The sequence below is a fragment of the Equus przewalskii genome, chromosome 13 (assembly GCF_037783145.1).
Source record: "Equus przewalskii isolate Varuska chromosome 13, EquPr2, whole genome shotgun sequence".
Classification (NCBI taxonomy): Eukaryota; Metazoa; Chordata; class Mammalia; order Perissodactyla; family Equidae; genus Equus; species Equus przewalskii.
Genome location: NC_091843.1, coordinates 14,746,113 through 14,772,393, shown reverse-complemented (window position 1 = coordinate 14,772,393; position 26,281 = coordinate 14,746,113). Strand labels below are relative to the sequence as shown.

Sequence of the window (26,281 nt, the reverse complement as noted above, 5' to 3'; positions counted from 1 at the left end):
CACTGTATTACAAAATAGACTTTGTGTTAGATAGTTTTGCCCAACTGTGGTCTAGCGTAAGTGTCCTGAGCACGTTTAAGGTAAGATAGGCTAAGCTCTGATGTTTGGTAGGTTAGGTGTATTAAAAGCATGTTCAACTTAACAATATTTTTAATTTAAGATGAGTTTATCTGAGCATAACCCCACTGTAAGTCAAGGAAGATATGTATTTGTAAAACAAAACAAAACTTTATCTTTTGACATATTTTAAGTTGAAACGCTACTTATCAGGATATATCATTTCCTTTATTTAAAAAAAAGAAAAAAAAACAGCGCTAACAAACACCAGTGTCAAGCGAAAAGGAAGCACATACTTCTGTCTTCTCAACCCTTATGTCCCCCCACTTACTCCATCGGAAAGTTTGGAAACCCCTTCATAAAACATTTAAAGGAATTGCATAAATCGAGAATCATAGCCTCTTCCTTTTTTTATCCTAAGGAATATCAGCATCCTCTTACAATAAGAGACACAATAATGAAACCCATTGCTTCTAGAAAGGGCATATTTTGATGACTCTGAACAGGTGGCAGGGAGACTCACTAATATTCACTCCACCTTTTACATGGCTTTAAAGCAATTATTGTGCGGTCCTGCAGTATTAGCATCACTCAGGAGCTTGTTAAAATGCCAATTCTTAGGTACAACCATATGCATACTGAGTTAGAAACTGTAGGAGTGGGGCCCAGCAATCTGTGGTTTAACGAGCCCTCCCGTGATTCTGCTGCTGGCTGAGGTTTGAGAACCACTGCTTTGACGTGGTGATGTGGAGAGCAGGACGAACTACCCGTGCTGTAAATCCTGGTTCAGAATCATAAACTTCAGTGTCATAAAGTAGGCTGGGAATCTTGTTCTGGAACTTCTTAGGAGTATGAGACAAGGTAAGATCCTTTTCTCACTTTTCTTATTTATAACGTGGGGAAAAATGCCATATATATATATGAAGAGTTATTTCAGGTATGAAAATAATGCAGGTAAAAGACTCTCTACAGTGTCGCTCAGTAGCAGGCTATTATTAATGATTGCTATTATTAAACTAATAATATTATTAAACAAGCAAACGAATAGACTCTGTGATTGTTAGTCCTCTTCTCTTAAAGTCTGAATCAAGTTCTCTGGTTCTAGTTCTCCTTTGCACACCCAAGTTCAGGTATTAGTCATAGAAATTCTGTTTAATACGCAAAAGTAGAAGATGGCAGGTTTCCATTCAGACAAACCAAGAGGCCTACAAGCGATTGACTCACTCAATAGATGAGTCTCTCCATGGGTCCATCTTACCTTAGAGGGCCTAGCACAGACTCTCCAAAGATGAATTTTTAAAAATTTGTTTGAAGTGATTAAAATATTAACAAGACAGTGTTCACAAAAAGACCATTGGCCAAAAGAGTTCAAGTGTGTGTGGTCTCAGAGGAGAGCAAAAAAAACAAAGCCAAACTAACGACTAAATCAGTAAAGGAGAGACAAGTCTTTATGTAGCTTAAGTATCTAGAAGAAAACTGACTCCTGAAGTTTTATTCATTTATTCATTTATTTGTTAAGGATAAATATTTGTTTTTTAAAGATATCATCACACCAAAAATTTATTTTTAAAAGTAGTTTTCCATGCCTCAAAGTCCCCTGTTTATTTAAGATTGGTATGCAGTGTCTTAGAAAATCTATTATTTTGACTTTGCTGAAACGTATCTCTTTTGCCTCTTGAAATTCTTTAAGTCACACTGCGGGCTGTTAAAGTCTCTCTCTAAGTCCCTGGGCAGAGTGTGCTAATGTAGAGCTGGAGTTTTCCAAAGGAGCTGTCACAATCTGTTGACTCAATGATCTGTTCATGACACCTGAATGCTCACAGCAGAGCCCCTTCAGCTCGCTGCTGCCACGGCTGGCCCACTGAGGATGCCGGTGTGTTGTAAGCACCCTAATCAGCCATTAAGGTTACGTTTATTAGTGGCTTCTGCTGACAAAACAGGGCTCTAGGGGAGCATGATTCAGTCTAGGCAAACTCTGACAGCTCAGAAGAGTCATAGTGTTAAGGAACGCCACATCTTGTTACAATAAAGTAAGAAAAGGAATGTTGTTCTGCTTTCACTTTCACAGACTCCTATGCCCTATTATGCAAAAAAGTTTACGAACAATGATTTCCTACACTGCACCTTCATTTCTCCCCTCTAGTAGTAAGAAGATTTAAAGTAAATCAACACTCCATCTCTTCTCGGTGTACTAAGATTAATTTCTTTGGAAATGTCACATTTAATTTGCTGGAAAAAGTCTACTGAGCAGACATAACTTTAAAAAAGTTTAATAGGCTGGCAATACAAACATTGGTAATGAAAAATAAACGTCTTTAAACTCAACTTGTGGCCCACTCCTGTGGGATCTCAGCCCGGTGTGGGGCATTTTGCCTACATGTCCCTTTGCTCCAGACAAGCTTTTAAGATGTAAAACAATGCAAGGCCTTCTATTGTTCAATACTGACAGACTTCTTTTAAACTCATATGCTCAATTTGTGTGTTTTTTTCAGTTAATGGGGTATTGATACTACACAGTCAGCCATTTTAATTCCACCTGGAATTTTAGTTACCCAATTGTTCTTGGAGCCTACCTGAAACCATTGGAAAAGCGCACTAGTTTGTTTTGTGAGAAAGATTGGCCCTGAACTAACATCTGTTGCTAATCCTCCTCTTTTTGCTTGAGGAAGATTAGCCCTAAGCTAATATCTATGCCAGTCTTTCTCTATTTTGTATGTAGGTCACTGCCACAGCATGGCTTCTGATGAGTGGTGTAGGTCTGTGCCTGGGAACTGAACCCAGGCCGCCAAAGCAGAGCATGCCAAACTTGACCAGTAGGCCATGGGGCTGGCCTCAGTTGTTTTTTTTAAAATTTTCCCCACTATTCTGTAATTGCCACGTAAGTAAGATTAATCCTACCTTGATTGATATTGAAAAATAAAACATTGTACTGGAGTAAAGCAATCCATTACAGAAGGAGTTATAACATACCAACACTATATTTGCAGAAGAAAAAATACTGGAACAAATATCCTTCACAGAACAACTCAGTTTTATAAAATTGGAAAAATAACAATGTTTGAAGAGCATATACATGCATCTGCATTTTTGGTTTGACATAAATAGATAATTGAGCTGCCATGTTTGGACAATATCACTGAAGTAATTGATTGCTGATCAGTTATTAATATTTTCATTCACAGAAGAACTCCTTGGAGAGTTAGAGAAAATACTTTTATTCCTGCTTGTTTTGTATAATGTATTGCTACATGTGGATTTGTTTCCCAATGCTCTCATTTTCACTAATGGCACGTCTGTTGAAATGTATTTCAGCCTGTCTTATCTCCCACCCTGAGCAGCTTCATGCATGGGATAGGCTAATAACTTCTTATTCTTTCCAACTTGTACAATGCTTCCAGATGAGATTGTTTGAAGCAAAATTTTTACTATGTCACTTGCTTGCTCAAAAATCTTCCTTGGTTTCTTGGCAATAAAAATAATACAAAAACTCAATAACCTGTTAATTTAGAACCTTCCATGATCTGGACTTGATATAACTATGAACCTCATTTCAAATTCTGCTCTTCATGCCCTTACAACCAAAACTGCACTTTGGCAGAAATGTCCTTGACCTATCTCCACTTAACCTACCTCCACTTAACTAGTTTATCAGATTTAACCATGTTCTCCATTCTTCTTTCTAAATACATGCCTGATATTCACCATATGTTCCTCACACGCAGATAGTAGGCTGGGTACTATTTGCACTTCCATGTCATCAATCAGTTGAGCAATATGATTACCAAGAGCTGGTTGTACCCAAAACTTATTTATACCACTGGCTAATATTTATAATTATAAAAAATTAATTACATAACAATCATCTCATAAATATGTTGAAAATGACTTCTTTTCCTCTGAAGAGGAAATTATATACTTTGTAAATTACTGATAAATTCCTATCTCCCAAAATATTGCTGTCAACTCAGTGTCACAAGATAGCTTTAAAATATTGGGAGAAAATCATAGAAAACTTCTAGAAAATCATAGAAAGATTCTGCATTTACATTTCTAGTCAAATATCTTTAGGTTTCACTTGTGACATTTTAAAGAAATTGAAAATATAATTCTAACATCTCATATCTTGGGTGTGGTTCATGCAGAGAAGGTGACATATTTGCAAGAAGACCACATACGAAAGTGGATTTAGTGGTGACAATTCTTTGGGAAAGAAATTATGGATCCTGTAGACCTCATACATATAGTGACAGAAAGAGATAAATCTAAACATGATGTAGAGGAAACTTTACCAAATCCAGAATTTTTAAGAAAACGGATCTGTTTCTACCTTTTATTATGAGCATTTTCAAACATTTTTGGTATGCGTGGTCATTTTTTATTGGAGTATAATTGACATTCAGAAAAGTGCACATCTCATAAGCGTGATGAATTTTCATAAACTGTACACATCTGTGTCATAAGAAAGAAAGCATTATTAGCGCCCCAGGAGGGCCCCTTGTTCTTCCTTTGAGCCGCTGCCCCCTCATTCTGCAAAGATAACTGCTTCCTTTAACAACATAAATTAGCTTTCCCTCTTTTTGTAATATATATCAGTTGGCTATGTTATTTTGTCTTTGGTTTCTTTCTTGTGTCGTTACATTTATGAAATGTTTATTTCCTCTAACTCTAGCTCATCTAGTGTCATTGGGGCAAACTATTCTTTGCATCCTGCCAGAGCAGATACTGGGTGAATTTAGAGAGAAAAAAAGGTTTTTCTTTGATCTTGCTTATATTTTGCATTTTATCACTCAATTCCTTGCTACCTGGACTGCTTTTGTTCTTTTTAAACCCCTATCTATTTCAAAATGTAATTTCTGTAAAATTATATGCATGACCCTAATATAATTATAAAAATGAGCACGTGCCAAAGCTATATTTAACTTACTAAGGAGGGAAGCAACAAGATGGTGAAGAGAATTCAAAGAGCAATTGAGGAACCTAATAAGTATAGAGATTGAAGGGAAAATGTTAAAATAAGATTGCTAGGTGAGATGCGAAACTGCTAACTGTCTTACAGGGTAAAAATCTGCTAGTTAACATGTAGCTTCATAATCTGTTCCCTAAATAATAGTTAATAGAATGTTGAACAAAGTTTGATCCAAGAAAAATTAAATAGTAAATAATTGTTGGGTGGGTCTGTTGGACAATTTTCCAGGATAACACTGATGGGACACACAGATGTCATATTGTCTTATTTCCTATCCATCCATCAAAGTCAATTTATATCTCACCTTCAGTCTGAAGTCTTTATGATCACCCAGCTGGAAGTCACCTCTCAGGCCAAGGAGCACTGGTAGTTCATGGAATATGTTCAATATGAACTTGGTGGATGGATAATTGTATTCTGCCACTCTAGGGGCATATCACTCCTTGAGCAGAAATGGCTAATTAAGAACATAATTAAATTTTAAATTATAGCTGGAGAAATTGCACTGTAGAAGAGAGATAAATTAGAATACATCATGGTGCAGTTAGCAGGTTTGTGTTCTTAAAACGAGTAAATATGCTGTGGGAAATAATTGATTTATAAAGTACTCTGCTTTTTCAATTTTCTTTTTTCTGTTTCAACTTTTTGCCCTTTCTTTTGACTCTGCCCTATTGAAACATTCCATGTGTGATTCTCCCTTCATTTTAGTCTTATTAAGCAAAACTTAGGGACCATCTATCTCAAGTTCTACTTTATCCATTTTCCTTCCTTTGTCAGAGCTTGGGAAGCCAGTGCTGGGGGTCTAGTGGTTAAGATTCAGCACTCTCACCTCCATGGCCTAGGTTTGTTTCCTGGTGAGGAAACCACACCACCCTCTATGGGTTGTCACACTGTGGCAGCCATGTGTGGCTGTGATGCTGAAAGCTATGCCACCAGTATTTCAAATAACCTGCAGGGTCACCATGGTGGACAAGTTTCAGTGGAGCTTTTAGACCAAGACAAACTAGGAAGAAGGACCTGGCTAGCCACTTCCAGAAAAAATTGGCCATGAAAATTCTGTGAATAGCAGTGGAGCATTGTCTGACATGGTGCCAGAAAGTGAGAGGATGGCACACAGAAAATATTGGACAGCGTTCCACTCTGCTGTATACAGGGTTGCTAGGAGTCGAAGTCAAGTCGACAGCACTAATAACAAAATGGAATAAGTGGTTGGAAAGGCTGTCTTCAGTTATATTAAGTCATGGGCCTTTATGGTCACCAGGTACCCCTCTGGTTCTGTCATCCCCTCATGCCATTTTTATTGACCACTATCCAGTGCTCACTACTGATCTTATTAGATTCTTTGGACTTTGTTATTCTCGCTCTTTTAGTGTTCACAAAAACATTCTCTTCTACAAAACTTTGTTAGACACTAGTCTTTTCTCTTTAGTTTTTCTAGAATAATCTCAATAGATCATATCATTTAGGGGAAATGTATGTGATTCATCAATAAGTCAAATTTAATCAGATGTTGTTTTTCTTGTAACTAAAAAAGTCCTGGCCTTGCTAAGCTGGTTTTGAATTAGATTATATATACTGTTGCTCAGACCTCCTTTTCTTATTTATTTATTTTGGTGAGGAAGATTAGCCCTGAGCCAACATCTGCTGCAAATCCTTCTCTTTTTGCTGAGGAAGATGGGCCCTGATGTGAGATCCCCCATTTTATATGTGGGACGCCTGCCACAGCATGGCTCCATAAGCGGTGCGCAGGTCCATGCCTGGGGTTACAAACCTGTGAACCCCAGGCTGCCAAAGCAGAGCGTGCAAACTTAACCACTGCACTGCCATGTCAGGCCAGCCCCCTTTTCTTGTTTCTTATACCTCCAAATGGAGTTGATAATGCAAGATGAGAGGTGGAATGACGCACTGTAGAACTTATCTCTTTCTCTTGGAACTCTCAACTGAAGTATGAGAAGTAATTGACAAAAATCCCAGACTCCTTTTTGAGTGAAAATCTAGGAAAACAGTTTGGTGATAGCCCAAATCTGTGCCGTGTAGCTGTATATGGTTATTTGAATTACAATTTAAATAAATTAAATAAAATTCAAATTTGGTTCATTAATCACACTAGCCACATTTCAAGTGCTCAGTAGCTACATATGGCTGCCATACTGAACAGTGCAAATATAGAACATTTCTATCATCACAGAAAGTTCTATTGGACAGTCTGACCCAAAGCATGTGGTAGATGTTCAATGCATATATGCACACTGGTGACCTCAGTTACATTTTCAGGTAAAGTGCTTCTTGCTTTTTACAGAATTTTACTTACCTGAGTTCACTAGGGATTGGTACTATCAAATGGGCTAATAAATGAGTTGGAAGAGACAGCCCTGTGAAATCTTTCAGTGCGCAGATGAAACTAAGCTCTTCTGGGAGTGAAAATGCCAAATTGAAAAACTATGCCTGAAGGCTTTATGAGGGGGCAGACATGCATCAGATGAGCTTCTCTCTAAGCAAATTTAATGTAATAAAGTTAGGTGGAAATGATTCCATCATTACAGAATAATGGGTTTTGTTTTCCTGGTTAACCACTAACAGAACAATGTTGGCTTCATTATGTAGCATTCTCTAAAATGACAAAATTTTATTGTAACTCAAAATAGTAAAAATAAATTTGGGCAAATAAATGATGAAGAAAATATTTCCATTGTGTGTACAATATTTAATGCTATGGATCTGTGGGGAAAAAACTGCACAGAGGTGACGTTTTAACTTGTTTTAACAGATTAGTCACAATTTTCCAACTAGAAATCAAGGAAAAGGCAATCCTTGTAGAGGGATCAACATAAGCAAAAACACAAAAGCATAAAAGAGTGGAGTGTGTTGTTTGAAAGACAAATAGTTCTTTGTGGTTGCACCAAAAGTGCATGATGTAGTGAGGTGATTTTAGAAATGAGTACTGTAGGGGAGGAAGACATTTCCTCTTCCCAAATGGGGGTTCGTCTGGCCGGAGAACGAATTAAATTCACATGAGACAGAATAGCAAGAGAAAATTAAACAAAGCTTTATGAGGAACCATGGCCTGGGGCCTTTCTTCCCGAAGGAAGAAAGGGCACCAAAGAAGTGGGGTGCACGTAGTGGTTATATACCCCCAAACAGGGTGTTTCACATATGATTGAAATGTCCCTCCCACAATAGTCACAAGACTGCCCTGTCAGCACAGTGCTTGATGGACACAGCAGGTAGTGGTCTGCTGTCTCTGAGGGCGTAGCCAGAGGCAAGTCTATTGTCTTGAGCTGGGTGGTCACAGGTGAACTCAGCAGTCAGTTCCTAGCCTAAGGAAAGATGCTTAATCCTTAAAGAAATGCCAAAGTTGGGAGGGGGAGGGAAGTCAGTTACAGGAGGTTACCAGACAAGCACAATAAAATGCAGATTTAAGTCCTTTCCTTTTGTATTGATTAAGAGTTTCTAGAGAGAAGGTCCTCACCTGTCTTCTTCCTGGTACAGAGAGGGAGGCACCTTTTACAGATAGAGATTTACCTTACAAATGTAAACTTGTCCTAACAAAGGGCAAGTTCCATTCCTCAGAGCCTCCTTCCCTGTCCCAGGTTATCAAAAGCAATCAGCCTCAAATAATCCTGATGCCAAAGAGACATATCTTGGGGTGGCCAATTCCAGGTCCCCACAGTACCAAGACTTAGTACAAAAGTCCTGGGTAATATGCTTGTCTTAAAGGTGAAGAAGAATAACCATTAAAAGGAATTATTTAAACAGAATAATTAATAATCTGAGTATTCTTAGAAAGATAGCTCTAGGAGTAATGTAGATCAGTAGTTCTCAATGGGGGTGATTTTACCTCCCAGGGGACAATTGGCAATGTCTAGAGCCAGTTTTGGTTGTCATGATGGGCTGGGAAGTGGCTACTGTCATCTGGTGGGTAAGGAGTAGTGTTGCTTCTAAATATCTTATAATGTTCAGGGCAGCTCCCATCACAAAGAAATATCCAGCCCCATTAGTGTTGATAGTGCCAAGGTTGAGAAATACTGATGTAGATGATGAATTGGAGGGATACTTGAAACAATAAAATCATTCAGGATGCGGATACAGTAGTGCATTTAAGGAATGATAAGAGGAATGAAAGTTACACTAATATGTTTGCTATTCTTAAGTTTGGAAAGACAAGATGATTACGGAATTAATTGAATGTTCTAAATAAAAATAAAAGGAGCCCATTGTCTCTTTTATATGTTTTGTATAACTTATAGAATGATTTACTTGCAAATGTAATATGAACTGAAAATAAAATTTAAAAAGGATATATGCTGCCTTGCAAGTAAAATTAATGGAAAAAGACATACTGAGACATTTGGATTTTTTTTAATTATAGGGAAAAATTTCATACTTTTCTAGAGAGAATATAGTTACCTAAAAGTGCAAAGGGAGTTCAGCATCAGGATTCTCCTCTATAGCATTAAATTTCATTAGAATTTGAAGGGAAATGGTATACAAAATTTCATGCCCAAACAAAGTGTCTTTTATGGGCAAAGGCAATGGAAATACTTTCAAATTTTACAAGTATGGGGACCTGGAAATGGCCACCCTAAGATATGTCTCTTTGGCATGAGGATTATTTGAAGCTGGTTTCTTGGCAGACAGGAAAGCAACTGAAAAGTAGAATTTACTTACCCTTTGTAAGAGACATTTACATTGTAAAGGAACTCTCCATCTGTAAAGATATCTCCCTCCCTGTACCAGGAAGAAGGGGAGATGACCTTGTCTCTAGAAACTCTTAATCTATCAATGGGGAAGGCAAGGACTTAAATCTGCATTTGTTTATTGTGCTTGTCTGGTAACCTCCTGTAACTGACTTCCCTTCCCCTCCCAACGCTGGCATTTCTTTAAGGATTAAGCATCTTTCCTTAGGCTAGGAACTGATTGCTGCACTCACCTGTGACCACCCAGGTCAAGACAATAGACTTTCTTCCTGCTACGCCCACTGAGATAGCAGACCCACTATCTGCTGTGTCCATCAAGTGCTGTGCTGACAGGGCAGTCTTGTGACTATTGTGGGAGGGACATTTCAATCATATGTGAAACACCCTGTTTGGGGGTATATAACCACTATGTGCACCCCACTTCTTCGGTGCCCTTTCTTCCTTCGGGAAGAAAGGCCCCAGGCCATGGTTCCTCATAAAGCTTTGTTTAATTTTCTCTTGCTATTCTGTCTCACGTGAATTTAATTCATTCTCTGGCCAGATGAACCCACATTAGCTAGAGGAAAAGTCTTCCTCCCCTAAACAAGGCTCAAAATATATACGAACAACATACCCTTCTTGAAAAGATTACTTTAAAATGATAAACATTGTAAACAATAAAACTTTAAGAACTTAATATACAAAGGATTTGTGGCTCTTTTCCTATTTGGTAAACTCAAGAATTAAATTAGAGTTTTTAATTTTAGCCATGTAAAATGTAAATCCAGTACACAGCTTGATCCTGCTATTCTTACCTCATCTATATGTGTTTGTTTTTTTTGTGTGGTTTTTTATTTTTTTTTAACTATCCAGGGATCAGCACATTCTGCACTTTATGTAGGATCCTTTTTATGGTTTGATCACTTAGAATGATAATGGTTCCCATTCTGCTGGAGTACTTGCTAAAATGGCTAAGAAATTGACTACTTGGGTCATTGCCTGCTATAATTGCCTTGCAAAGTTTTTTTTTTATATTTTGTTTCTATATTCTTATCCCTATGAATGAGGAGTCTCATAAAGAAATATGGTATCAATTGTAATTGTACTTAGGTGATGTGCCTCTGTATGTTTAAAAAAATTCCATTAAGTAGTCTTGAGTCCCTGGATTTTATTTAATAATGAAAGTCAAATAAAACAAATTATCTCTATTCAAGTTCTACTTATTTAATAACTCCTTTTCCTTGTCTGGAAGCAGAAAAATTTTATTCTTGTGCAAGACTCGAGAGATTTCATAAAAATAATGGTAATGAATGAAAGTGTTTAAATATGATCTGGAAGGGACAGTGAGGTGTTTAAAATATATTTGAAAATGACTCTGGTGTTTGTTATATATTTTTAAAGCCTGAGATTTCTTATCAATTTGGGAATACTTCATGGGATTTTGGCAAAATTTTTAATGTGTGTGTTCTGGAATTTTTAGTTATTTTACATAAATTATTAAAGTCATTTTGAAATGGTACATAAGAATTCCATATATTAGCTTTGAAAGCAAATAAAACTACATCTCTATGCATTAAGTCAAGAAGACAGAACTCACTCTAGGTTTTTCACACAGAGTTAATTTTTTAAAAAATTTTGAGGAAGCTTTATTAATGCTTGCTTGTTGTTGTAATGGCCAAAAGAAATGCTGAGTACTTGCTTTTAAGTTTTCTAGGCTAATATTACCCCAGCCATGCAGTGACAAAGTCACTAGTATATCCTGGTCTGAAGTAGACCAAGAACTTTAAAAAAATTTTGTATTGAAGTACAATATGTGTACAGAAAATTCAATGAATTTTCACCAAGTGAACATCCCTATGTCACCAGCACCCAGATAGAGAAACAGATCATTCCTAGCACCCCAATAGACCCTTTTCTGCTTCCTCCAAAAGTAATCCATTATTGTAACTTCTTACAGCAGAGAATGCTTTCATTTTTTAAAAATTTTATATAAAAGGGATGATACAGTATGTGCCCTTTTATGTCTGACTTCATTTCAATATTATGTTTGTCTCATTCATTCATACTGTTGCATGTAGTGTAGACAGTTATATCAATTCTGTGTAGTGTCCCATTATGTGAACATACTTCAATTTATCCTTCTAATGTTAATGAAGATTTGAGTAATATCCAGGTTTCAGCTATAACAAGCAATATGCTATGAACATTCTATTACATGTCTTTGGGTAAACATTTGTACATTTTTATGATGAAGCTATACCTAGAAATGGCATTTCCGGGTCACAGAGATTGCATATGTTCACTTTCAGTAGAAACAGCCAAATAGGTTCCCAGAGAGGTTGCACCAGGTTTACCTTTCCACCACTGTGTTTGAGAATTCTGCTTGCTCTATTATATCCTCCTCAACACTTAGTGTCTTCTTTCTTTGATTTCTGTATTTTCTGGGTGTCTCCTCGAGGGGTTATTGAGTAGTATTTCCTTTGGTTATAATTTGTATTTCCCTGACGGCTTTTCATATGTTTATTGGCCATTTGTGTCTCCTCCAAGAGAGAGGTTTTCAATGCAGAGAATCATTTACAAAAGTTCTAGATGGGCAGGGAAGGCAAAGAGTGGGTTTTACCTCAAATCAGGGAGCTGCTTCTGCCTCTGTCCGGGGGAGCACTCACAGCTGAGCTATGCCACTGCTTCTGGAATGGGACTGCCTCAGCTGCCGCTGGAGGTACTGAGAATGCTGGAGTCTACACTTCTCTAGCAGTGGCCTTTCTGCTGCTTTGAGAGTTGCAAACAGAATGATTTTTGTGTTACTTCTGCTTTCTAAATTCCTACCAGTGCCTCCCATTCATAGAATCAATCAGAAACCTAGGCAAGAGAATCTAGAAGTGTCATTTTCAGGCCTTCAGCACACTACCCTTCCTTCCCAGTGAAGAGAAAAGCTTGGAACGTTCAGGAAGCAAGCTGCATACTAAATGACTCTATCTGGCCCCGTGGCATTTACCTTAGCCCTCTAAATATCAAGGAGCAGGGAGGTTCATAAGGGCTATTGCCGTAGAAATCTGTATGTAAATGTGTATGAACATTTTCAGGCAGCTGGTTAATCAATAGTTTTCATGTATGAAAACAGTTTACATAGTGCTCTAGAAAAGCAGAAAAGAAAGCACTTACCCTCACAATTCTTATAACTTCTTAGTGAGTGAAGAAAAGCACACATGGAATGTCAGTGAATAACACAGAAAAATGGGAGGCTGAATTATGATAATAGCTATGAGTTTTAAATGATTTATCTGAAAGCAGGAGAGAAGAAATGACAGCTAATGTAGTTGGGCATGCAGTGTGGTTGAGCTTTATCTCAAAGTGTAAATCACGTTTGAAGAGGTAAAGGGAAGAAGAAAAAACTTTCTGGGCAACAGGAGCAATATGAGTGGAATAAAGAACACAGAATTGAGCTATGGCATCTTTACAAAATATTGAGATTCTATCTTACCTTGACTTGAAGTACGCTTTAGAAGAATATACCAGAATCAATAAACTAAAATTTTATAACAAGATTGCTGTCAACTGGGGAATCTGGAAACCACACTTCAGTAGAAATCAGGGAAGTAAGATGTTTAGCTCAGAGAGGAGAAACCTAAGAGGAATGCCTTTGACGTGTTATGGAGAAGAAAGTATAACCTTTTATTTGGTTGTTCGAAAACAAAGACCTCCTATCAGTGCACTAAAATTAGAGACACTCAGCTGTAAGTTCAATGAAAAAGAGTTTTTTAAACAATTGTTATCTAATAATGAAACATACTGCCTCATGTAGATATGATGTCTCCAGCCCTAAGCTTGTCTCACAGGAGTTGAATGACCGAATATACCAGAGAAAGAATTCCTGCAATCGGAGTAAAGAAGATGATCACAAATTCCTTTTAATCTAAAAAAAATAGTTTGGGGTAGGTAGGCTGGTGTTTACCAAGAAAACTGAAAGCTAGTTAGTTTACAGTTTAGTAATTGGTATAAATTAGTTTTTCTTACATGCCTACTTTGTGCCAGATACTATCCAGGGAACTGATGAATAAAATAATTCAGTGTTCTCTGAGTGAGAAGGAACCCTAGTCTTATAAGATGCACCATGACAAAAAATGAGTCTGAGGCAAACTAATGTTAAGAAATTCTGCATCCATTTACCCTCTTAATAATAAAAATAATTTACAGAATATAAAACACTTCCATGGCTCTGTGATATCCTTCAGTAAACAAATTTGCTTAACTTCGGTCTCATCCAATATTTTCCAAATTTATCTCAAAAAATGATCTTCTTTTAAAGTATCATATCAACATTCTGGAAGTGTTGTCCTCACAGGACTAATTTTTCTGGATACCATTTTAATTGTAATCACAACTACTGCCTATGGGAGTCTATGGTCTAGTGTCTAGTAAGGGAAATAGACAGTTATTACATAACATGAAAGCAGTGCTATAGGGTGGACGCACAGTCTATGGAAATGCATAGAAGGGCTCCTAATGCAATCTCTATGGCAGGGAAGAATTCTTGCAGCAGGTGATACATACCTAGGACCTATCAGATACTCAGGAGTTATTGAGGGAAAGGGAGGGAAAGATTGTTTGAGACCTAGGAAACTCCAAATGTAAGGGCCTACAAAGAAGTGATTTTGATACATTCGTGAAAAGCATGGCAAGTTTTTAAAGAAATGCTTCATAGAGACTTGATATTTAAAATATTAACATAGATTTGTCTTGCATCTCAGATTTTCTTGCAAGGTCGCTATAAAGGTTATTGAAGCACAGAATTATACTACTATAAGTGTGGGAAAGAAGCGTTGCGACCCTCTAGTCAGAAGTCTTTTCTAGGATGGTCTAATATGAAACTATCCTTTGCTTAAATGTTTTTAGTCTCTGAGAACACTCTATCTCATAATGCATTTTCCCCCTTATATTAAGATGAAATCAACCGTCATGTAACTTTCACCTGCCCCCGTCTGCATTCTTGAGCTGCGTAGAAGGACCTCTGGGCTTTATTACTTTAGAAGTGCCGGAGTCATTTTCTGTTGGTGATGGAATTTAAAATCAGATCTGTTTAACAGAGTTTTCAGTTGCTTTGCCCATTCATTTAATATTAGACATTTCACCACTTTTAACATGTGAGATATATCTGTATGTCTTCAAGTTTTCTTAGGACTACAATATAAATATTGGGTTTTATATAACCTTTTATTTATCAAGGGAGCATTTTGGGGATTTGGTTTCGGCATCTTTTTGTAAAAATGTTAGATCTTAGGAACATTTTCATAATTCAGCAGGGTCTGCAATGTTAATGGACCTGAGCAGCAGGATACTTGGACCACATACTATAATTACTCCTCAGAGTGCTTGTAATTTGAATTCCAGAGCCTAATGCTGGCTGGAATTCATTTGTTTTTCTTCTCTTATTGAAAGTGATTCACAGCGGCCTTCTGATTTTGGAAAACTATTGCTTTTGCTCAATTCTAAGTTGCTACTCCAAATTTAAATTAAAGTATATTAGTGGAAAAAAGATGATAGGGATTGAAAAAAGTAATGGTGCAGAAATAAATATCTTCTATGAGCCAAAGATTCTTTTAAAAGCATTTAAATCACTCAGGGACAAATTAGAGTTTTCTTTCTTCTCCTTCATCTCAGGCTTCCAGTATTTGTCTAAGGAATATATGTTCCTCTCTTGATTGAAATTAAATAGTTGAAAATTACTGAATAACTTCAAATTCCAATTTAAACATGAGATACATGAAATATAACTTGATACTTTGTGTATAAGTTGTGTGTGTGTGTGTAATTAGCATCTCAAAATTAACATGTATAAACCTTTTCTTTAAACTAGTTAAAATTACTTTGGATTAGCTTTGAACAGAATTAGAATTTTAGATATGCTGTAGTTCAGTTGAAGCAAATTCCATGATGTTATAACTGAGGAAACTGAGGCCAATAAAAGTTATATGATTAATATTACAGTTAGAAGTGGAAAATCTCTGAGGATTTTTACCTTGCATGGTTGGTGTGCTTTTTTACTTGGTGATAGGCCAATAATGTCAAAATAAATGTAAAAATATTTTGACTGTTCAAATAGTGATAATAGTTTTATTTGAATAAGTATGGGCATGTTCAAAAAAAAAGAAGAAATCTAAATTTTAAAATGAAACCTAAATATTAAATGATGTAATTCTCATTATTTCTAATTTTAGTGGTTTATTTTTTTCCCATCAGGAAAATCATCTTTTGGGATCTTACCTTATGAAGAACTTCTAATGGTAAGGACATTTAATTAATGAAAATTTTCTAAAAAACAATAACATGTTTATTGCGTGACATTATTTATATTTCCTAATAGAATGTCCAATATACAAAGAGCAGAGAGAAAGTAGATTGCTCCTCTTCTAAAGGCACTTTTTTCCCCATTAACCTGTTTTATTATTTTATAGTACTTATCACCACCTGATTTTTATTTATTTTTTATATCTGTGTTGCCCATCTTTGCCTCTAGAAGGTACCTTCTGGGAGAGCCAGAATGCTTGCTTGTGGATGAGCGTCTGGCATGTAGCAGATATTTGTTGAATGCATGCATTAATGATCAATAAAATGATCACCTATCATGTGCCAGCCACTGAAATGGATTGCTTCAATGAAACGTTCCCATTTATCCTCGTAGTAAACCTAAGAGTTAGGTAGCAGCTCCATTTTATAGCTAAGGAAACAGTCTCAGAGCAGGAAAATTATTTGCACTAGATTATGTTACTATTAAGAAGATATTGGAACTTGAACTCTTGTTTGGCAATTTCAAATACCAAGTACTTTCTTCGTTGAAGCAGTTATCCTGAAATCCAAAAGGTTAAAATGCAATGGGGAAAAAATGAACAGGAAGCTTATGCAAAGGCCAGAAACAACATTTAAACACAAAATTTCCCTTTCAGAAGACCCCACTGATCCTGAGCTATCTGAATATGATGCTGGATAATCAATGCCCTAGTTTCAACTTAGCTGTGTATTTGATGCATCTCTAGCAAAAGGAATAAAATTTTGGAAATGAAGTATGACCTGGTCATAGTTATTTAGGTACTTATTAATAGTTTTGAATCAATATTTGTCTTATTAAGTATATAGTCAGAACATTGGTTTGATAGGACAAAGTTAAAGAAAAATATAAATTTTAATTCCAAAAAGAGCCAGTTAATTTCCAGATTTTTATATTCCAATTAGAGATCATATTTATCTCAGCAATTGTCTCATTATTTTTTAATTCAACTTTTTGTTTTGAGATATTATAGAATTGCTCACAGTTGTAAAAGCTAATATAGAGAAACCCCATGTGTTCTTTACCTGGTTTCCCCCAGAGGAACATCTTGCAAAATTATACTGCAAATCACAGGTTATTGACATGGATATGTTTAATATATAGTACATTTGCATTGCCACAAGAATCCCTCCTGTTGACCTTTTCCAGCCGTACTCACCCTCTGATCCTCCCTAACGTCTAGTAACCACTAATCTCTTCTCCATTTCTAAAATATTGTCATTTCAAGAATGCTATGTAAGTGGAATCATGCAATATCTACCCTGACAGTTTTGGCTTTTTTTCAATCAGCATAATTCCCTGGAGATCCATACACATAGTGTATCAATAGTTCATTTCTCTTTATTGCTGAATAGTATTGCATGGTATGATTGTACTAGAGTTTATTTAACCATTTACCCATTAAAGGACATTTGGTTGTTTTCAGTCTTTGCATATTATGAAGAAAGCTGCTGTGAATATTTGTGTGTGGGTTTTTTTTTGTGAATATAGGCTTTCCTTTCTCTGGGATGTCTCATTATATTTTTTAAGTCTAAACAAACAGAAAGTGATTTTAAAAATTATCATTCACATGGGGCTCCCATATCACAAGAATTAACTAAATCAGGATAAGAGGGAGATGTAGAGTAAGCTAAAAAGAAATTAAATAACCGTTTTTTATTGATGTATGTAACCATCCTTACTGTTACTGTTGTTATTATATGAAAGCTGGTGTTTCTCTGAAATTAATAATCTTGACTTGTTTATTGAAGAAACATGCGGTTTCCTCATCATGTTCTCTTCCTTTGAATTTTTATATGCTGAGCATTAACCTTTGTTTATCTTGCCACTTGTATACAATGAAGTGAGTGCCAGGTTTATATTCATAGATCAATTTGAAAAGGATTGGAGCTGTAGCATTTCTCTTAAGAACTAAGGTCCCCTTCTAATTTGCTGGGGCACAACATGCCAAAATGTCAGGGTGTGTTTTATAGCATTTATTAATAATCTACATTTCTCTCATGAGGTATATTTGCTGGTCTGGCAGCTTGTCTCTACTCATCTAACCTTGAACTATAAGAAAACAAACAATATCTTGCCAAATAGCAGTATGGGAAGGAGACTATTCTAAGTAATTCAAAAGTGTAATTAAATGTGTGTGTTCATATAGATAGATAGATAGGTGTAAAGAGAGAGATATTCGTGTGTGTGCATGTATTTGTGTGTGTATATACATATATATGTATATGTATATGTATTTATATATGTATGCTACAAACAGCAAAAGACTTCTCTATTTTAGAAAAGAGAGAACTTTTCTAAACTAAAATTGTTTTAAGAGAGAACTAAAATTTTACATGTCTTATTTATATTCTATTAAGGTAAGTTGGGAATAGACCCTAGTATACATATACTAATTGTAAGAGAGAATCGGTATTTCTCTACCAAGTTTTTAAAACCACACAAAATTCAGAAATTGCCATACAGATTGCTGTTTTTTCACCCATTAGAATCAAGAAAGACAAAAATACTGATTTATTCATGGATTTAAAAAAAATATTTATTGATCATTTTCCTCGTGAAGGTTCTAATCTAGGTGGTGGGAAATCAAAGTGAAAAAGTTCTTGCTAATGGAGCTCATATTCTAGTTGGGGGAGGTAATCAATGTGCATGTAAATAAATGAAATTTTCAAATACTTCACTGTGAAAAAATAAAATAGGGTGATGGGATTGAGTGGTTAGACAGAGACTGATGATGCCTATGTCAGCTTGAGTGGTCAAAGAAACTTCCCTGTGGAGGTAGCATATGGGCAGAGACATGAATGTTAAGCAGAAGCCAGCAATGCAGAAACACAGAAGTAGAACATTCCAGGTAGAGGCAATGGCAATGCGAAGACCTTAAGATGGGAAAGAGCTGGGGGACTTTGAAAGATCCATGGATTTAGCTCTCTCAGTCTTAGAAATTAATTATCTGGAGCCTGACTTTTTGAAGCCAGAGTCTTGATGGGCAGTACTGGTCAAATGCCACCCCAACACCTAGATGTCACTTACTAAATGGACAAAGAGAATAATTTTCATGGTTGAAAAGATGTGACATATACTAGAGAATCATGCAGAAATCAGAAACTGGAAGAACAGAACACTGAAGTGATGAATGGACATGTAAACAAAGAAGCAAGGAAAATTTGAGGGAACTTTAAGCATTTCAGTTTGATTGACTAGTTCAAGGAATAGCAATGGGGCTAGGTGGCTGAAGGAGTAAGCAAAGGGAAGAATAGTAGGGGAAGAGGTCTACAGACCCAGATGTGTGTAGGCTTTAAGCTCTTGTTGGTTTTTAAAACTATTTTTGTCAGTAAATCATAATGGCTAAAAAATATGGATTCTGAAACCAGGACTCATAAGATTGAATCCTAGTACAATCACCTGTCAGCTTAGAAACTTGAGCAAGTTACTATTGTTGTTTGAGCCTCACTTCCTGGTCTCTAAAATGGTACTAATATTTGAAGTTACCTCATATGGATTTTGAAGTACTAAATGAATTAGTTTGAATGAAATGTAGAAATATTGAAGGATTTTATCTATGGAAGTTACAAGATATTGCTTGAATTTTAATGAGATCATTCTGGCTATTACGTTGAGATACAATGAGGAGTGAGAGCAAAGTTTGAAGTAGGAAAACCAGTGAGGAGGCAATTTAAATAATCTAGTTTGGAACAAGTTAGTGGCAGTGGGAAAGATGAAAAGTGGTCAGACTGACTTGTGAATCAGATGAGAGATATGAGATAAAATAAGAAGGCAAGAATGACTACAAGTTTTCTGGTATAAATAACCAAAAAGAGAGACTAGTTTTCACTGAAGTTTGGAAGACACAAGATGAAGCATGCTTAGTAGGAAAATCGAAATTCTGCTTTGCACTTGTTAATTTTGCAATGCCAATTAAACATCAAAGTGGAGATGTTAAGTAAGCAGTTGAATATTTAACTTAGGATTCAAAGTCATGAGACGGGATGAAGTCACCAAGGGAATTAATGGATCAGAAAAAAAAAAGAAGAAATCCAAGAACCAAAGATTGGGATACCTCAATCTTGATCAACGAGATAGGAAAATAACCTGAACATTAGATGAAGAAAGTGCTTCCAGGTGGAGGGAATGGTCAACCATGTCACTTACTGCTCTTGTGTTAAGTATGTAAGGCTGGAGAACTTATCATTGGTGGGGGTGAAAGCCCCATGAAAGTAGGAGAAAAATTGAAAACTGAGCAAAAAAATTGAAAATGAAGTTTTGAGAAAATTGTCTCAGTGTTTTTCTGTAAAGGAGAGCAAATAAAAGGAGTGATAGCTATAGGAGAGATGGGAATGGGAACAATCTTGTGGAGAAAGTATAGCTGATGATGAAAATGAGTGATATTCTTGAAGAGGTAAGAAACCATTGGATCTGGCTCATATGCAGAGAGCATTAGATGGGAGTGTTGACATATCATCTATTTCATTAAGATCAAAGACAGAATAAAGGGATACAGAAGTTGATAGGAAGGTGGGAGTTTTGGGGAGCTCCTTTCTAGTTGCTTTGATTTGCTGAGTGAAATGAGAGACAAGATTGTTAACTCAGAATGTAATTAAGGGAGAGATGTTGGAGGTTTAAAGAGAAAAGGCATGATACAGTTATCTATGAGGGTAGGAAACTTAATACAAGCACCAAGCAGTATTAAGGAGTCACTTAAAATTCATGTTCAGCTGAGTGGGTACACGTTCAGAGTTGACAGAGAGATGAATTTCATTGGGGTTGTGGTTTTGTCAAGTGGATATAATAAATCAAGAGATGAACAAGAGAGTTAAGGGAGTATGCTAGTGTGTAATTATAATGATTAATCATGGAAGTTAAATTACATAAGTTTAAAATGAGGATGAGAGAATGAAAAGTCAAAGGATCAGTAGATTGTATGGGTAGAAAGAATCATTGGAGTTAAGGTACTGAAGGGAGAGAGCAATAAAGAGAGTTAGCAGTGATCAGAAAGTAAATGTTTGAACTTGTGAATATGGAAATGTTACTGTTATATGTACATCCATGAGAGAACTTGGGTGAGGTAGGGTGGAGACAAGATCATTAGAGGAGAAGATTTCAAAGTACTATAAAGTTAGAATGTTGAAAGAATAATCTCCTATAAGTTGTTATCACTTAGATTTAAGACTGGAGAGGTTTTTGAGAGAGTGACTCAGAAACTAAAATCTTCAATAAATGAGGTGAAATTACATGAGGGCCAAGAACTGACTGTAAGAAGGAGTTGTATGTAGTAGTTAGTATCTGATCAGTAATGCTCTGTTCATTTCACAGTAAAGGAAGAGGGAGTAATCTGGAACTGGAGATGAGATATAAAGAGGACACTTAGCCCAACACCAGGCCCCCAGGGGTATGAGGAAAGGGAGAAAACACACAGTGATCTACTGGGAAAGCATTATTCTTAGAGAAGATCTGCGTTCCTTTGAGTGAGATGATGAAGGGAACATTGAGAGTCAAGTGGAGGATACTGGGCATTTGGAAGATAATGCACTATGAATTCCACAGAGCACAGTGGGCAAGTTTTAGGAACTGTGGAAAGCTGGGAGAGGGGGTCTAAACAGGAGATATTCAGAGCCTAAAGAGGTGAAAATGTGGGGAATGAAAGGTGAAGTTGGGGGCTTCTTACGGTGATCTGAAATAAACAAGAACAAAGGGTATAGAGGTGGTGGTCTCATAGAAGGTACAAGTGATGAGAACCTGTGGGTATCTTGGGGGATCCCCTGTACTACTTCTGAAGGTAGTGAGAGGCAGGGAAAGTTCAGTATTGTACCAACAAATCTCTCTCTTGACCACAGTTGCTGAAGCTTTCTACACCTGATGAAAGGTGGTCTTAATTTGAGTGCAAAAAATTAGAAGTTTTTAGTGAATTTCTGGTTTATATATTATTCATTTTTAAAGTTAAATAATAAAAATATTACTTGTGTTCTGATCCAGACCAATTCTAATCACTTAGACACCACATTGGGATGGTAGTCCCTATCCCAGAATTTCCCATAAAGTTTCACATGTTAAATAGGAATCTTGTTTAGATAAATCTCAAATTATTTTCCCATATTTACTTTAAACAATGGGTGGTTATGCTCCGAAGCCATCGCTTTTGTATTTAATTTCTCCATTGACTTGATTAAGCGCAATAGTTGTTCACTCCGAGATTTCGCTCACCAGGAGGTTTCTCACAACTCTCGTCGTTATCCTTTCTCTCCTCTTGGTCGTCTGGCAATAAAATCATAATCCTATCTTTTACAACATCATAGGCTGATAACAGCATGAACACACTCAGAGGATTCTTGCTCTCATTAAGCTTTTAATTTCTTTATTGACTTTAATTAAATTTTAGAGGCTTTTTGATAACAAGAAAGACACATGTTTGTATATTGGATTAATAGCATTGTATTAGTCAAATTCTAGATGATATTTTGAGAGAAAGCATAAGCTTTTCTCTTATCCTAGAATCACAAATGTGAACTTTTCCGTCTCTGAATTTCTCGCTTTTAAAGGGGAGGGACGTTCTGTTATATGAACACCATAAACATTGCACTGCTTCCTTGACAGAGCCTAAGAAGCAGTGACTCTCAAGTGAAGCTTTCTAAACAATATTTCAGCTGATTTGCTTAGTGTAAATTGTATTGAAGAGTGCCTATGCTTTTAAAATGCAATGAGGATATTTACTAATTCAATGAACAAATATTTATTGAGCACCTCCAGCATGCTATGCACTCTTCCAGGCAATGAACAGTGTTGGTGCTTGAGGGAAGAAATGTACCTGCTCTCACAGAGCCTATATTATAGTAGCTGAGATAAACAATAAACAGGTGAACTCATTTAAATAAATAATACATTTTAAAATAGTTATGGGAATCATGAAAAAAATTAAGCAAGAATACATGATGGAGTGACTGGTGGGATGGGGGTGGAGATAAGAGAAGGTGGTCAGAGAAAGTTTCCCCGCACAGCTGATAATTAAGACAAAAGAATCATTAATTTATTACATTTAGTCTTTCTCTCTTTAGTTTTGGTAAGCTCAATCTGCATATTGAGTTAAAGTAGCATATAGACATTTAAAATTAAAGCAAATGGGAAGAAATAAAGGTTTATTCAAATGATAAATCATTTCCTTTATTTTTAAAAAACACCCAAAATCAAATCTTTTAAATTATTATTTGAAGTATTTGAAAGAATTAGAGTATTGCCATAAAAGGGGAAATAAAATAGATTGAAAAGCATAGAACTTGAAATTTTCTCCATGGTAGATAATATTCTGTAGCTGCACTACCCAACATAGTGGATGCTAGTCACATATGGCTATTAAACACTTGAAATAAGGCTAGTTCACATTGAGATATGCTGTAAGTGTAAAGTAAACACTATTTCAAAGGCTTAGTGCAAAAAAAGGTAAAATATTATTTTTTTATTGATAACTGGTTGAAATGAGAATATTTTGTATAGATGAGGTTAAATAATACATATTTTAAAATTAATTTCACCAGTTTCTTTTGACTTTTTTAAATGTGGCTACTACAAAATTTAAAATTCTATATGCAGCTCTTTTTTGTGGTTCATTGTATTTCTGTTGGTCAGTACTGCTGTATAGAATAGCCAAGGTTTGATTAAGCATATTGAACAGAATTTACACCCTAGTCATTTAAATGAATTAAATGCTCATGAAAAATGACATGTTTTCAAATTTAGATGATGAAATCCAAATATAAATTTATTTAAGCCAAGATAATACTGAGGTTATATTATGTTAAAACCATATCTATTAACATTGGTAATATTAACATAAAATAATCTTTGAAATCTAGTAATTTTTTAATTCTGTTAGGAAAAAGAACCTTCTGATTTGTTGGGAGACTTGAAATGTCATCTAGAATAAGTAAGTACATTGATTAAGTTGAACAGATAATTTTTCATTCTTCATGACCTGCAGGAACCAGCACTAAAATATACCTATCTTTTCCAGGGATCACCTTTGGGTAAAAATAACTGTTAACTTTCATAAATGAAATTATTATAACTGGAAATTGCAGTAATATTTTTAGTCTGATCCAAATGCCTTTGCACACAGACTTTGGTCTAAGTGATTTAACTAGCCACACAAATTGTCAGAAAAATACTCTCCCTAGGTTGAAACAGTCCTGATGAGAAAGGGATATCTTCTGTTGTTGTTTCCAGTTTTTGTTTGCTTGCTTGTTGCTTGTTTTAAACAGCTATTTCACACACTTGTGAGGCATGTTTTAAAGGCAGAAATACTTAGATGTAAAATATTAAATGTGTGACAGAGATACTAGTTCAATATTATCAGTTTAGTTCAAGTTGAAAAGACAAATCCAGTTTTAATTAAAATCCTGATGGACATCAGCATCATGGTGGAGTGAGTTGCTCCCTTTGTCTCTTCCCTCTGAGTTACAACTAAATGGACATCCATTAATCAATAGAGGATTCCCTACACAGTACAACAGGATGTCTGCAAGATCCACTTAGCCAAACATCTGAAGGCTGGTGGACTGGATCCCTGGGAAGCAGTGGAACTGGGTGAATGGACCTATCCCCCTCCCTGGGGGCAGTGATCAAGGTCATGGTTCCTGACACAGTGTCTGGCATGACTGTAAGAGGAGGTGGTGGCAGAGGGGCCAGCATGGAAATGTTTTTGGAGTGGTGTCCCTGCATGCAAGAGTGCCCACTGTACTTGAGTGGCCCTGCCTGTGCCAATGCTCTCCACACAGTGGTGCCAGCTCAGCTCCCCCAGAACTGGGCCCTGCCCACCAAGTTCAGTGACTCAACTGAGCTGCCAGCAAGTGCAGAGCAAGCCTGCATATGAAAGAAAGTGCCCCCCTCCACCTAGCCCAGCAGCTCAGTTGGTCCCCTGTCAAGCACAACAGTTCTGCTCAGATGAGAGTGACCCAGCAGTGGAGTACAGAGGCCCCAATTGTGTGTGCATGAGTGACCCACCAAACAGCTGTGACAAGGCCATTCAAATGGAGAGCAGCCCTATTGACACAACTTCCAGCAGATGGGGTACGATCAGAAAGAAAAGCTCCTGCTCCCCAACAGTGGAGGCAGGTAGAATCTGCAACCTGATACTACTACAAATGTGCTGGCAAAGGATCAATGCATCAAACAGCATGATGAACTACAGTAACACTTCAGAGCAGAAGGAAAATTACAAGTCTCCAGAAACCAATCCTTAATTCACAGTAATTTGCAATCTAAATGACAGAGAATTCAAAATACTTGTCATAAAGAAACTCAATGAGTTACTAGGAAACTCAGAAAGACAGTTCAGTGAGCACAGGTATAAAATTAATGAGCAGAATGAGTACTTCATCAAAGAGATTGAAGCTCCAAAAAAAAAACCCAAACAAACAGAAACTTTGGATATGAAAAACACAATTACTTAGATAAAAATAATGCAGAAACCATAAAAAATAGAGCTGACATTATGGAGGGCAGAATTAGTGATTTTGAGGATAGAAATATAGAAATGCTTCAGGTGGAGGAAGAGATAGAACTAAGATTTTTTTGAAAATGTAGAAATTCTTTAGAAATATCTGACTTAATTAGGAAAGCAACATAAGGATTGTAGGTAATACAGGGGGAGAAGAGAGGGAGAAATGAGCATAGAGCTTGTTCAAAGAAATAATAGCTGAGAACTTCCCAAACCTGAGGAAGGTACTGAACTTACAAATACATGAAGCCAATAGAACTTCTACTTACATCAATGCAAAAAGACCTTCTCCAAGGCATATAATATTAAAACTGGCAAAAGCCAATGACAAAGAATACATAATAAGGAGAGCAAGGCAGAAGAAAATCTACAAAGGAACCCCTATCTGGCTTTTAGTGGATTTACCAGCAGAAAACTTACAGGCTAGAAGAGAAGGGAATGACGTATTCAAAATACTGAAAGACAAAAACTTTCAGCCACCAATCCTCTATCAAGTGAAACTATCCTTCAGAAACAATGGAGAAATAAAAACTTTGCCAGATAAACAAAAGCTAGGGGAGTTCATTGCCACTAGACCTCCCCTACAAGAAATGATCAAGGATGCACTGATACCTGAAATAAAAAGGCAAAGGTCTACAAAACTTTGAGCAAGGAGATAAATAGACAGACAGAATCAGAAAACTGCAGCTCTGTTTTAGAAGAGGATAGCAAATATATAATTATAACTTAAAAGATAAAGGGAAGGAAAGCATCAAAAGTAACTATAAACACTTTAA

General features: G+C 36.3%; 1 long non-coding RNA gene across 1 annotated transcript in view; it reads left to right on the top strand.

Annotated features, from left to right (window-relative positions):
- Positions 1–26,281, top strand: part of LOC139075052 (uncharacterized) — a 621,885-nt gene that overhangs the window by 348,032 nt on the left and 247,572 nt on the right. The window contains exon 2 of the long non-coding RNA XR_011525080.1: positions 15,937–15,980. This is a non-coding gene — a long non-coding RNA (uncharacterized lncRNA). The remainder of the gene's footprint in view (positions 1–15,936; positions 15,981–26,281) is intronic.